Here is a 13160-nt window from a genome sequence, read left to right on the forward strand (position 1 = left end):
GGTAGGCAAATAAAGATAGAACAAAGAAGAAGGGTTCTGTCGTTACTGCCAGAGGTATTCAAACAGAGCAGTGAGGGGAAAGCAAGCAACCATCTTGACTGACCGCATGCAAGCGGGTAGAGAGAGAAACAGTTTTAGCTAGCACTGAGCGTTCCCAGATAAAGCCAAAGGAGTGAGTCTGCAGCATAAGCATACAGTCACCAGAGGGAGATTAAGCACAGATAGTGCACAGTAAGTATAAATAAATACATTGCAGACACAAGCTGCAAGACAGGGAAATAAAAATTTTTCATGGCAGAGAAGAGATGTCTGTGAGGGTTTGACGTTCAATGGGAGAGAAGTGAAATTGCCCCAAAAGTTGCCATGTTGGTGAGTTGGACAAAAATCATGAATCATGTGTGGTGTACCATGAATGTTTTGAGCAATTTGTAGCTTGCAACAATATTCCAGGCGGATGGAGAGTTTCAACCTTACTGACAGTGATGTGTCAAAAGGCACATGGACTGCTGTGACACCTATTGTCTCCACCTGTGCCTGAAACTGCCACGTATGCTGCAGTTACTGCAGCAACACAGGGATATTCTTCTCTTACCCCATCAATGATAGCAGAACAGTATTGGTTCCATCAGGGAAGTGGAGAGTTGGTAGAAGAGTTCATTCCTGCTCTGAGGAAGTTGTCAGATTATTGCCAGTTTGGACAAATATTAAGTGATGCCCTGTACGACCAGTGTGTCTCTGGATTGTTCAATGACCAGATCCAGAAGACATTACTTACTGTATCAGCATTTACATTCAAGAAGACTGTTGAAGTAGCTATTGCCATGGAAACTGCAGTGAAAGATTTTCTGGAATTTAGTGTGAGCTGAGAAATGCACCTCCTGAATCAGTGAGACAGAGGACTATGGGAATGTAAGAAATTTCTGTGAGGCCATTTTGCACAAACTACACTTGCAGAGACAGGGTGCTGGGAATGCCAAGTCATTTGCAAAATGTGCCAGAAAAAAGGACACATTACTGTGACCTATCAAACAGTTCAGCAATCAGCAACACAGAATAGAATCATAGAATATCAGGGTTGGAAGGGACCCCAGAAGGTCATCTAGTCCAACCCCCTGCTCAAAGCAGGACCAATTCCCAGTTAAAGCATCCCAGCCAGGGCTTTGTCAAGTCTGACCTTAAAAACCTCTAAGGAAGGAGATTCTACCACCTCCCTAGGTAACGCATTCCAGTGTTTCACCACCCTCTTAGTGAAAAAGTTTTTCCTAATATCCAATCTAAACCTCCCCCACTGCAACTTGAATAGAATAGCTATTGATCAAAGAAGACACCTATGAAGACTGAAACTAAGACAGGATGGAAGTTGGGAATTTATAATGAAGACAAGATCTCTAGTGATACTGACCAAGATCTAACACTGTATATGTTGTTGGAGGCTAGAGTTCGCATCTGGGTTACACCCTTGATTGAAGGAGTTCCTACAAGAATGGAGCTTGTTACTGGAGCTGCCATTTCATTGATTTCTGCATCTACCTGTCACCAGACTTTGTCAAAGTTCTTCAAAAGCATGGAAGTTTCTTCGAGATGATGTATACGGCAGAAAAGTTAGTTCCAAAAGGTATACTCCAGGTAAAAGTAGATGGACGATCAGTTGTTTTACCCTTGTATATGATTGAAGGAATGTATCCACAATTATTTGGCAGAACTGGGCTTGAGAAACTCTGAATTGGACTGATATCAAGGAGATCATGGAAACAGCTCGAAATCTTTAAGAAATACTGGACAGACACCACAAAGTTTTTGAAAAAGAACTTGGACGGATGAGCAATGTGTCAGTTTAAGATCACTTTTGAGTCTGATAGCCAATGAAAATATTGGAAGCACAAAATTGTGCCTTATATTCTGAAGCTTCTGATGGTGGCTGATTTGGACTGTATATTGTGAATATTGGAATCTTATCCACGGTTTTACACGGTGAATGGGGTACACCCATTGTACCAATGATCAAGAGGGATGGCTGTCTGAATTTGTAGACCCTTAATTCAGTTTTATATGCAGATGAGTATCCACTACCTCATATTGAAGATTTGTTTGCTATATTTAATGGAGGACAGTTTTTCACTACATTGGATTTGGTCAATGCATACCTAGAAATGGAGATTCATCGGGCATCTTACAAGTGTGTCTCAATCAACACACACGTTTATTTTATTATAAAAGATTGCCTTTTGGTATCACATTGGCACTTGCCCTGTTCCAGAAAGCCATGGGTGAGATCCTGAAGGGACTGAACAGAGTTCATTGCTATTTGGAGAACATCCTTGTCACAAGAAAGGATTAAGAGGATCATCTTTGAAATACGGATGCTGTCTTGCAACGTTAGGAAGACCATTGATTTGAGGATACATCAAGAGAGATGAATTTTTCAAAACTTCAGTTGAATACCTTGGATGTGTAATTCATGCCTGGGGCATATGGAAATCACCAGAGAAAGAGAAGGCAGTTTTTGAAGCACCAGCACCAGAGAACTTGTCACATTCTTAGGACTGCTTGACTACTAAGGTTATTGTCAGCTTTACATGAACTCTTACAAGCAAAGAAAAAATAGAACTGGACTAAAGAAAGTGAGTGTGCATTTAAGGAATGGTGGCCAGGGATTGACAGACATAGAGAGGATGGTTGAGTGCTGTACTACGCGTCAGCAAATTCAGCAAGAATCTGCCCAGTTCATCTATACTGTTGGTCATGGCCTCAGACTTCTTGGACACACATTCACATGGACTTTACCAGATCTTGAGAAGATTATATGATTACTGAACAACTTTCTACAACTATCTAATATGAGATACACATTAAGGGCCCAATTATTTCTTTCCCAACCTCCCAGCACTCACTGGTGGCAGAAGCGGAGAGGTGTATTAGCAAAGTTTTGACCACTACTTTAGCCCAGGCCTCAGGCCCCATACCAGACCTCTGAAACAAGGGCTTAGGTTTCAGGACCTCTTCCTACTACAGCTACTTACTGTAAGAATGAAATAATTGGGCCCTTAATGCGTATCTCATATCAGATAGTGGTAGAAAAGCTGGAAAAGTAAAGAAAAATAATTTTAAAAATATGGCATTTTACAGCACTAATCTGTTCATCTCAGCAACCTGAAAAGTAAAATTCTGAAGCAGGACTGAGATGAAATTTCAGTAATTTAATTTTTTTTCTAATGCTACAGGTTTTTTCTGTTCAGTTTCAAGATCCTTTTGGTGCCTAATATGATACAAAGATGATCTTACATTTTAAGCCAGCCTATGCCAGTTATTAAATTAATAGTCTGCAGTTGCTCCATTTAAGCCCTCGAGGTTCATAACTGCATCTTCAGTATTGATCAATTTCAGGCTTTCAATTTTTAATCCTATTGAATCTGTGGTAGCATAGCTCTATACTGAAGTAGTTCTTTAGACATTTTTGATGTTTTGCTGTGTTTGAACTTCTCTCCTCCGTTCCTTTCTTGCGCCTCATTCTCTTCTCAAACAGTTCCTATGTTACAATTCGAGACAGCTGCTAACTGACAATTTTGGGAAAAGCTTTTTTTTGCTAAGAATGCCTTAGCAAAGCTTCTCCTTGTACTAGTGGCACATTTGGTAAACAAGATATTGAAGCAAAGCAGATCCTCCGTAAAAGCAGTAAATAAAGACGGCCTGAATTAAAAAATGATTCACATTGGGTAGAAATAAGCAAATTAACAAAGGACTGCTTAGGGCAATATGAGCCCTCCTAGGAAAAAGTGGTCTGCTAGGGAGGTGGTCGGGGTGTGATCCCTGAATGACGATGCCTGGAAGCATTACCTCTTTGAAAGAGGTAATGCTTCCACTGGTACTTCAGCAGAAAAAAACCCTGGGAAGTAGCTCTTGCGATACCTTTAAAAATGTATAGTTAAGCTTCCCTTGCAGTGTTTTTAGCTGGGCTGGAGGTGAGATCTCCTCACCTACTCAGGCATACTACTTCTGGCATACCAGCTAGTTACCCATCTTCTTGGCTAGTGTCTGCAGCCAAATGATGGTTTCCACCTGCTTGAATGTATGAGCTGGTAGGAGTGCATCTTTTGTAGTGCATCCTGGCATGGTCAGCTGTAATTTGGCCCTTGCTAGTCAAAACACATAGCTGTCCAAAACAAAAAATAGCTATTTAGAAAGTGCTTTTGAAATATATTTCAATCTGTGTTAATTTTGCTGCTGAGACACTGAGAACAGAAAATAATGTATAGTCTCACAAAAAGAGTTCATTTGGTCACTGTCTTAGGATTCCGTAGATTCTCTCAGTGTAATCAGTTGATAAGACTTAATATATGCAAATAGACAAGCAAGCATATTTTCAGATTTAGCCTCCAGAAAAGCCATATATAAGATGCAGCGCTTTCTCAGGATGACAGCTTTGAGTTATGTGAACTTGCTCATTCTTTATCTTTTTTCTTTACTATGCATATCCCTTATTATGCAGTTCTATATTTGTGAATAAACAGTTCACCAATAGCTTGTATCATTACTTTTCCAATCGTTTTCTTGGCAGAATATTCTTAATTTCTCAGTTACAGAGACAGGTCACAGTTATGCGTAAAGGTGAGCTGTGCCTGCTGGGCAATTTGTCAGGGTAGTAAAAGTGCATCTTAAAAGATAAGTAGGATCTTCAGATCTCCTGTCTTCTGTTTATTTAGCTGAAAGTGGCATTCTGACTTCCTTACCCAAGAGTATGAAAGACAAATGAAGTTTAGTAATTTATCACTGTGGGGACTTCAGAAGAGTAGGTCAAGTGCTGTGGTTCTCAGCTGAAGAAATCTGAAACATAGAATGTGACATCTGTAATGGATGCTAAACAGTTTCTGAAAGGTCACACTGGAATCTCATTTTACCTAGTTTATTTCATCTAGGAACATCATTGGGTAATCATCACAGCAGGCTCCACATTTGCTGTTTATGAGACAAAACAGGTTTTAAATGTCATACTTTCCTTTGCCATTTTTAGTAAAACAAGATGAATTAAAATTCTGATTTGATATATTGATGGGATAACTTTGGTTTTCTTTAAGATTTTTCCCCACTGCTGTTGATGTAAGGTTGTAAAAATAGTCTCTCTTGGTTAGACATTTGAGATGTGCTGTAACTTGGCCATCAACATAAACTGAATCTTTAAGTCAAGTATCTGTAATTGTGAATAGTGAAAGTTGAATCTCCAACAGGAGACTGAATTTGGCTAAACAGCTCAAATTTCCAAGAAATACAAAACTAGGTCTTCTGCTTTCAGGCTTCTGAAAGGACATACAGAAAGAGAGACAAAATACATATGATGTAAAAATAGTTAACTTTTACTAACCTCAAAATTATGTTTCCCCTTTAAAACAGCTATTCATGTCAGTTTTTTATGTCTGAAATGTCTTTCTAGATTGCATAGACAGCATTAGTACCCTGGATAGAATCCTATAACCATAATAATTCCCAGCAAAGATGTTCACAACGGAAAAATGTTTACCAGAAAGGAGACTTAAGTATTATAATAATTTTGCACTGTATGTAGTAGTTTCCAGCTGATGAGCTTTAGCACTTTTGAAAAGACAATAAGAATTTTTCAGATGGAGAGACTGAGGCACAAAGGTTTTCACTTGTCTGAGATCACATTAGGAGACTAGGATTGCCAGGTGTCCGGTTTATGACCAGAATGCCTGGTCAAAAAGAGACCCTGGTGGCATTGGTCATTCCTGCTGACTGGACCATTAAAAGTCTGGTTGGCGTGGGGCTGGAAGGCTCCTACCTCGATCCATGTGGCTCCTCAGAAGTGGTGACAAGTCCCTCAGCTCCTAGGTGGAGGGACGGCCTTGGGGACTCCGTCTACTGCCCCCGCCCTGAACGCCAGCTCCACATCTTCCATTGGCTGGGAATTGCGGCCAATGGGAGCTGCAGGGGTGGTGCCTGTGGGCAGAGGCAATGCGCAGAGCCACCTGGGTGCGCCTCTGCCTGTGAGAAGAGGGACATGTCGCCACTTACCTCAGGGAGCTCCCCGTAAGTGTTGCCTGTACTCCAAAGCCCCTCCTGCAAGCTAACCCCTGCCCCAGCCCTGAACCCCCTCCTACACCCAAACTCCCTCTTGGACCGTGCACCCCGAAAACCCTCCTGCGCTCCAACCCTCTGCCCCAGCTTGGAACTCTTTCCCACACTCCAAATCCCTCGTCTCCTGCCTGGAGCCCCCTCCTGCACCCCAGAACCCTCACCCCTATACCCCAACCCCCTGCCCCAGCCTGGATCTCCCTCCCGTACCCTGAAGCCCCTAATTTCTGACTTCACACTGGAGTCTGCACCCCCAGCCTAGAGCCCATACCCTCTCCTACACCCCACCCCTCTGCCTCAGCCTGAAGCCCCTTCCCACACGCTGAACCCGTCGGCCCCAGCCCAGAGCCCCCTCCTGCACCCCCTAGCCCAGAGACTGTATCCCTAGCTGATGCCCAAGCCCCAACCCCCTGCCTGAGCCTGGTGAAAATGAGCGAGTGAGAGAGAGTGGAGGAGCGCGAGCGACAGAGGGAGGGGGGATGGAGTGAGTGTGGGTGGAGCCTTGGAGAAGGGGTGAGGCAGGGGGTGGGGCCTCTGGGTAGGAGATGGGACAAGGGTATTTGGTTTTGTGCAATTAAAGTTGGCAACCCTAAATGAGACCAATGGTAGTGATAAGAGTGGAAAACAAATGAGGGACTGAAAAACTCTAACTGTTTTTCAGTAAGCATCTCCCAGGGGAAGGTGAAGTTTTGGGTTAACAACCATAGTTGTTTGTTTCATTTTAAATAGGCATAAACATTTTTACGAAGAGAACAATCCATCTGGTTGAATATATCTACCCTTTAGGGTTTATCTTAATTCACCTTCCCATTTTAAGTCAGATTTACTATCCCTCCCCTCTCGGGGCGGGTGAGAGGGCAGAGCGGGGTTTGCATATGTGGTGTGATGCCAGCAGAGTAGATTTTTTTTTTTTTTTTGCCGAAGTTTGGTACGGTTGGGACAAACTGTTTTTGAGAGATGGGACTATAAGTGTGTGACAGGATGAAACTTCCAGGGAAGGGTCAAGGGCTGCCTACCTGCCTGTCACAGGACTCGGCAAGGGATTGAAGGAAGTAAGGAACTCACTTGATGAGTTTTTGTGCTTGAGCAATTGTGCTCTGAGGCAAGAGCCTGAAGTAGGCAAAAAAAAGCCCCCGCAAAACAACCCTCCCCCCCAATAAAAAGGCCCTACAAAAAGAAGACACTCCAACTGAACACACTTTTGCCCCTGAGGAGAGGATGAGAGAACACACAAATGACATGTGTTGTCACATTTCTTAATGTACCACTGAAAGGCTGTTCGATACTCCAGTGATGTGTGCGGTATAAAAACCTATATAGAATAGAGTAGGTGTGGCACTTGTTCTTTCCTGGGCTGATGAAATAGCCCATCAGTTTGTAGATGGTGGAGAACATGGGCAGGTGCTACAGCTTGAAAATAAAAATGGATCCAAATGTTGTACTGCAATAGCTGGGGTAGCAGTAGCATTTTCTACTGCAAGTACTAGCTTTAATGGTTGAGACTCCCAGGTTTGTGCAACACCCTGGTTATCCCTGTAGGATTTTTTTTCTAAGATACGGCTGGAGGCTTTATGGAGACATTTGAATGGGTGGCAGCTGTTCCCCAATGTCCCTGAGAGGTGTGGGCCATTAAGGTCTACTGTATACGAGAGGCCCAGCTGTATATTGTGCTATGAATGGGACCTTGACAAAGGACTGTGGGGTTCAGAAAGAAGCCATCTGGGACTGGTTCGGTAAGGAAGGATATTACTACTGATTTAGATGGCAACAATTTGCTGTAGTCTCTTGTCCTTGAGCGATGGTTCAGTAGCTACAGGATTTCTGCTTTCCCTGGTTAAAGCTGGAGGTGGTGGGATTGGAGCCATTTTGTGATACCCTACCAGCCCAGGCCCAAGGGGTTAGTCTGCCCACCACTAGGTAAACCAGTCAGAGAACTTCCTGGAGGCAGAAGTGGACTATTGAGAGACCTTTGAAACAGACCCGCTGTGTCTGGGACTATGAGAGGGTAGCCCAGGGAAGGGTTCTACTGGGCTGCAAGGCCTGCTTATGGTCCCCAGAGAGGCTGAGGTCAGAGATGGACCTCAATATCATGTGTGGAGCTATAGTCAAGGGACCTGCAGTGAGGGGTTCCTAGCTATGGAAATGCGGCTCCATGCTACTGTAGGGAAGTCCCCTAATTTATTTATTCTGTGGGCAGGAAGGCCTTGGTGGTAATCCTGATTTTAGTCAAAGCCCACAGGGATGTTGCAATGTTCAGTCAGCTGTACAGACAATTGGCTAGGGTGAATGGGATTCTGGTTGACCTACACAGGAGTCTCAGTACCCTCCCTTTGAACTTGAGGAGGGACATAGAATCATAGAATATCAGGGTTGGAAGGGACCCCAGAAGGTCATCTAGTCCAACCCCCTGCTCAAAGCAGGACCAATTCCCAGTTAAATCATCCCAGCCAGGGCTTTGTCAAGCCTGACCTTAAAAACCTCTAAGGAAGGAGATTCTACCACCTCCCTAGGTAACGCATTCCAGTGTTTCACCACCCTCTTAGTGAAAAAGTTTTTCCTAATATCCAATCTAAACCTCCCCCACTGCAACTTGAGACCATTACTCCTTGTTCTGTCATCTGCTACCATTGAGAACAGTCTAGAGCCATCCTCTTTGGAACCCCCTTTCAGGTAGTTGAAAGCAGCTATCAGATCCCCCCTCATTCTTCTCTTCTGCAGGCTAAACAATCCCAGTTCCCTCAGCCTCTCCTCATAAGTCATGTGTTCCAGACCCCTAATCATTTTTGTTGCCCTTCGCTGGACTCTCTCCAATTTATCCACATCCTTCTTGTAGTGTGGGGCCCAAAACTGGACACAGTACTCCAGATGAGGCCTCACCAATGTCGAATAGAGGGGAACGATCACGTCCCTCGATCTGCTCGCTATGCCCCTACTTATACATCCCAAAATGCCATTGGCCTTCTTGGCAACAAGGGCACACTGCTGACTCATATCCAGCTTCTCGTCCACTGTCACCCCTAGGTCCTTTTCCGCAGAACTGCTGCCTAGCCATTTGGTCCCTAGTCTGTAGCTGTGCATTGGGTTCTTCCGTCCTAAGTGCAGGACCCTGCACTTGTCCTTCTTGAACCTCATCAGATTTCTTTTGGCCCAATCCTCGAATTTGTCTAGATCCTTCTGTATCCTATCCCTCCCCTCCAGCGTATCTACCACTCCTCCCAGTTTAGTATCATCCGCAAATTTGCTGAGAGTGCAATCCACACCATCCTCCAGATCATTTATGAAGATATTGAACAAAACCGGCCCCAGGACCGACCCTTGGGGCACTCCACTTGATACCGGCTGCCAACTAGACATGGAGCCATTGATCACTACCCGTTGAGCCCGACAATCTAGCCAGCTTTCTACCCACCTTATAGTGCATTCATCCAGCCCATACTTCCTTAACTTGCTGACAAGAATACTGTGGGAGACCGTGTCAAAAGCTTTGCTAAAGTCCAGAAACAATACATCCACTGCTTTCCCTTCATCCACAGAACCAGTAATCTCATCATAAAAGGCGATTAGATTAGTCAGGCATGACCTTCCCTTGGTGAATCCATGCTGGCTGTTCCTGATCACTTTCCTCTCATGCAAGTGCATCAGGATTGATTCTTTGAGGACCTGCTCCATGATTTTTCCAGGGTCTGAGGTGAGGCTGACTGGCCTGTAGTTCCCAGGATCCTCCTTCTTCCCTTTTTTAAAGATTGGCACTACATTAGCCTTTTTCCAGTCATCCGGGACTTCCCCGGTTCGCCACGAGTTTTCAAAGATAATGGCCAATGGCTCTGCAATCACAGCCGCCAATTCCTTCAGCACTCTCGGATGCAACTCGTCCGGCCCCATGGACTTGTGCACATCCAACTTTTCTAAATAGTCCCTAACTACCTCTATCTCCACAGAGGGCTGGCCATCTCTTCTGCATTTTGTGATGCCCAGCGCAGCAGTCTGGGAGCTGACCTTGTTAGTGAAAACAGAGGCAAAAAAAGCATTGAGTACATTAGCTTTTTCCACATCCTCTGTCACTAGGTTGCCTCCCTCATTCAGTAAGGGGCCCACACATTCCTTGGCTTTCTTCTTGTTGCCAACATACCTGAAGAAACCCTTCTGGTTACTCTTGACATCTCTGGCTAGCTGCAGCTCCAGGTGCGATTTGGCCCTCCTGATTTCATTCCTACATGCCCGAGCAATATTTTTATACTCTTCCCTGGTCATATGTCCAACCTTCCACTTCTTGTAAGCTTCTTTTTTATGTTTAAGATCCGCTAGGATTTCACCATTAAGCCAAGCTGGTCGCCTCCCATATTTACTATTCTTTCGACTCATCGGGATGGTTTGTCCCTGTAACTTCAACAGGGATTCCTTGAAATACAGCCAGCTCTCCTGGACTCCTTTCCCCTTCAAGTTAGTCCCCCAGGGGATCCTGGCCATCCGTTCCCTGAGGGAGTCGAAGTCTGCTTTTCTGATGTCCAGGGTCCGTATCCTGCTGCTTACCTTTCTTCCCTGCATCAGGATCCTGAACTCAACCAACTCATGGTCACTGCCTCCCAGATTCCCATCCACTTTTGCTTCCCCCACTAATTCTACCCGGTTTACTCAGTTTACTCAGGATCATGCTAAATCTTTCTACTTGTTCACAAACCGTGTAGGAGAAAGGTATTGAATCTAGTCCATTATGTGCCATGGTCAAACCATTTAGTGATAGAGAAGACCCAGGGGAGGGTTCTGGCTGGGTTCTTTTGGCCAGGAGTCTACCAAGAGATCAAGCAGAGATAGAGAACTTGCGCAGGCTGCCCAACATTCCCCAAAACAATCCTATAACAAAAATGTGAAACTTAAGACTTTATCAGTCTGTGGGATAGGATTCTTAAGCTGCTGCCCTCAGCTGAGAGTAAACTGTTAGTGAAGTAAAAAGAAAAGGAGTACTTGTGGCACCTTAGGGACTAACCAATTTATTTGAGCATAAGCTTTCGTGAGCTACAGCTCACATCATCGGATGCATACTGTGGAAAGTGTAGAAGATCTTTTTATACACACAAGGCATGAAAAAATACCTCCCCCTACCCCACTTTCCTGCTGGTAATAGCTTATCTAAAGTGACCACTCTCCTTATAATGTGTATGATAATCAAGTTGGGCCATTTCTAGCACAAATCCAGGGTTTAACAAGAACGTCTGGGGGGGGGGAGGGGGTTAGGAAAAAATAAGGGGAAATAGGTTACCTTGCATAATGACTTAGTCACTCCCAGTCTCTATTCAAGCCTAAGTTAATTGTATCCAATTTGCAAATGAATTCCAATTCAGCAGTCTCTTGCTGGAGTCTGGATTTGAAGTTTTTTTGTTGTAATATCGCAACTTTCATGTCTGTAATCGCATGACCAGAGAGATTGAAGTGTTCTCCGACTGGTTTATGAATGTTATAATTCTTGACATCTGATTTGTGTCCATTTATTCTTTTACGTAGAGACTGTCCAGTTTTCCCAATGTAAATGGCAGAGGGGCATTGCTGGCACATGACTGTATATATCACATTGGTGGATGTGCAGGTGAACGAGCCTCTGATAGCATGGCTGATGTTATTAGGCCCTGTGATGGTGTCCTCTGAATAGATATGTGGGCACAGTTGGCAACGGGCTTTGTTGCAAGGATAGGTTCCTGGGTTAGTGGTTCTGTTGTGTGGTATGTGGTTGCTGGTGAGTATTTGCTTCAGGTTGGGGGGCTGTCTGTAGGCAAGGACTGGCCTGTCTCCCAAGATTTGTGAGAGTGTTGGGTCATCCTTCAGGATAGGTTGTAGATCCTTAATGCGTTGGAGGGGTTTTAGTTGGGGGCTGAAGGTGATGGCTAGTGGCGTTCTGTTATTTTCTTTGTTAGGCCTGTCCTGTAGTAGGTGACTTCTGGGAACTCTTCTGGCTCTATCAATCTGTTTTTTCACTTCCGCAGGTGGGTATTGTAGTTGTAAGAATGCTTGATAGAGATCTTGTAGGTGTTTGTCTCTGTCTGAGGGGTTGGAGCAAATGCGGTTGTATCGCAGAGCTTGGCTGTAGACGATGGATCGTGTGGTGTGGTCAGGGTGAAAGCTGGAGGCATGTAGGTAGGAATAGCGGTCAGTAGGTTTCCGTTATAGGGTGGTGTTTATGTGACCATCGTTTATTAGCATTGTAGTGTCCAGGAAGTGGATCTCTTGTGTGGACTGTATTAGGCTGAGGTTGATGGTGGGATGGAAATTGTTGAAATCATGGTGGAATTCCTCAAGGGCTTCTTTTCCAGGGGTCCAGATGATGAAGATGTCATCAATATAGCGCAAGTAGAGTAGGGACAGGAGAGTGGGGTGGGGGAAGGTATTTTGTCATGCTTTGTGTTTATAAAAAGATCTTCTACACTTTCCACAGTATGCATCCGATGAAGTGAGGTGTAGCTCACGAAAGCTTATGCTCAAATAAATTGGTTAGTCTCTAAGGTGCCACAAGTACTCCTTTTCTTTTTGCGAATACAGACTAACACGGCTGTTACTCTGAAACCTGTTAGTGAAGTGACAATGTTCCTTTGAAGTCTTGCTTTGTGTAGGAATTGTGAATTATGACATCTGCTTACCAAAGAAGTGGCAAAGTTGCAGATATAACCTGTGAACCTCCTGAAACCACAGAAAGATAGGGAGGCATTGTTTGTCCACTTGGAGGCACAAGAGATGGACTCGGAGGTGCCTCTGAGAGAGAACCTCTCCAGTGCACAAAAAGAGCAAGCCTTGGAACTGATCAAGGACTTAAGATATTGTCAGTAACATCCGAGGATGACTTACTCAGTGGAGCAAGGTATCCACCTTAAGCTCAAGAACTCTATTCAGAAGGGCCATTTCCAAATCCCTATGTGGATGGATAAGGTGAACAGGGAATTGGTGAGTATGCTGCAGTTAGGGGGAAAAGAGGAGTCCCAGAGCAAGTGGAGCAGCCTGATTTTGCTGGTCCCACAGCTGGATAAGAGTACCTGCATCTTTATTGCCTTCAGGAAGGAGAAAGCGCTGTCAAATTTGGATACCTATCTTAA

General features: G+C 44.4%; 1 protein-coding gene across 3 annotated transcripts in view; it reads left to right on the top strand.

The window, feature by feature from the left end:
- TRAPPC9 (trafficking protein particle complex subunit 9) overlaps positions 1-13160 on the top strand; it is an 829667-nt gene that overhangs the window by 210337 nt on the left and 606170 nt on the right. The window lies entirely within an intron of this gene.

Source organism: Lepidochelys kempii, chromosome 2 (assembly GCF_965140265.1).
Source record: "Lepidochelys kempii isolate rLepKem1 chromosome 2, rLepKem1.hap2, whole genome shotgun sequence".
Taxonomy (NCBI): Eukaryota; Metazoa; Chordata; order Testudines; family Cheloniidae; genus Lepidochelys; species Lepidochelys kempii.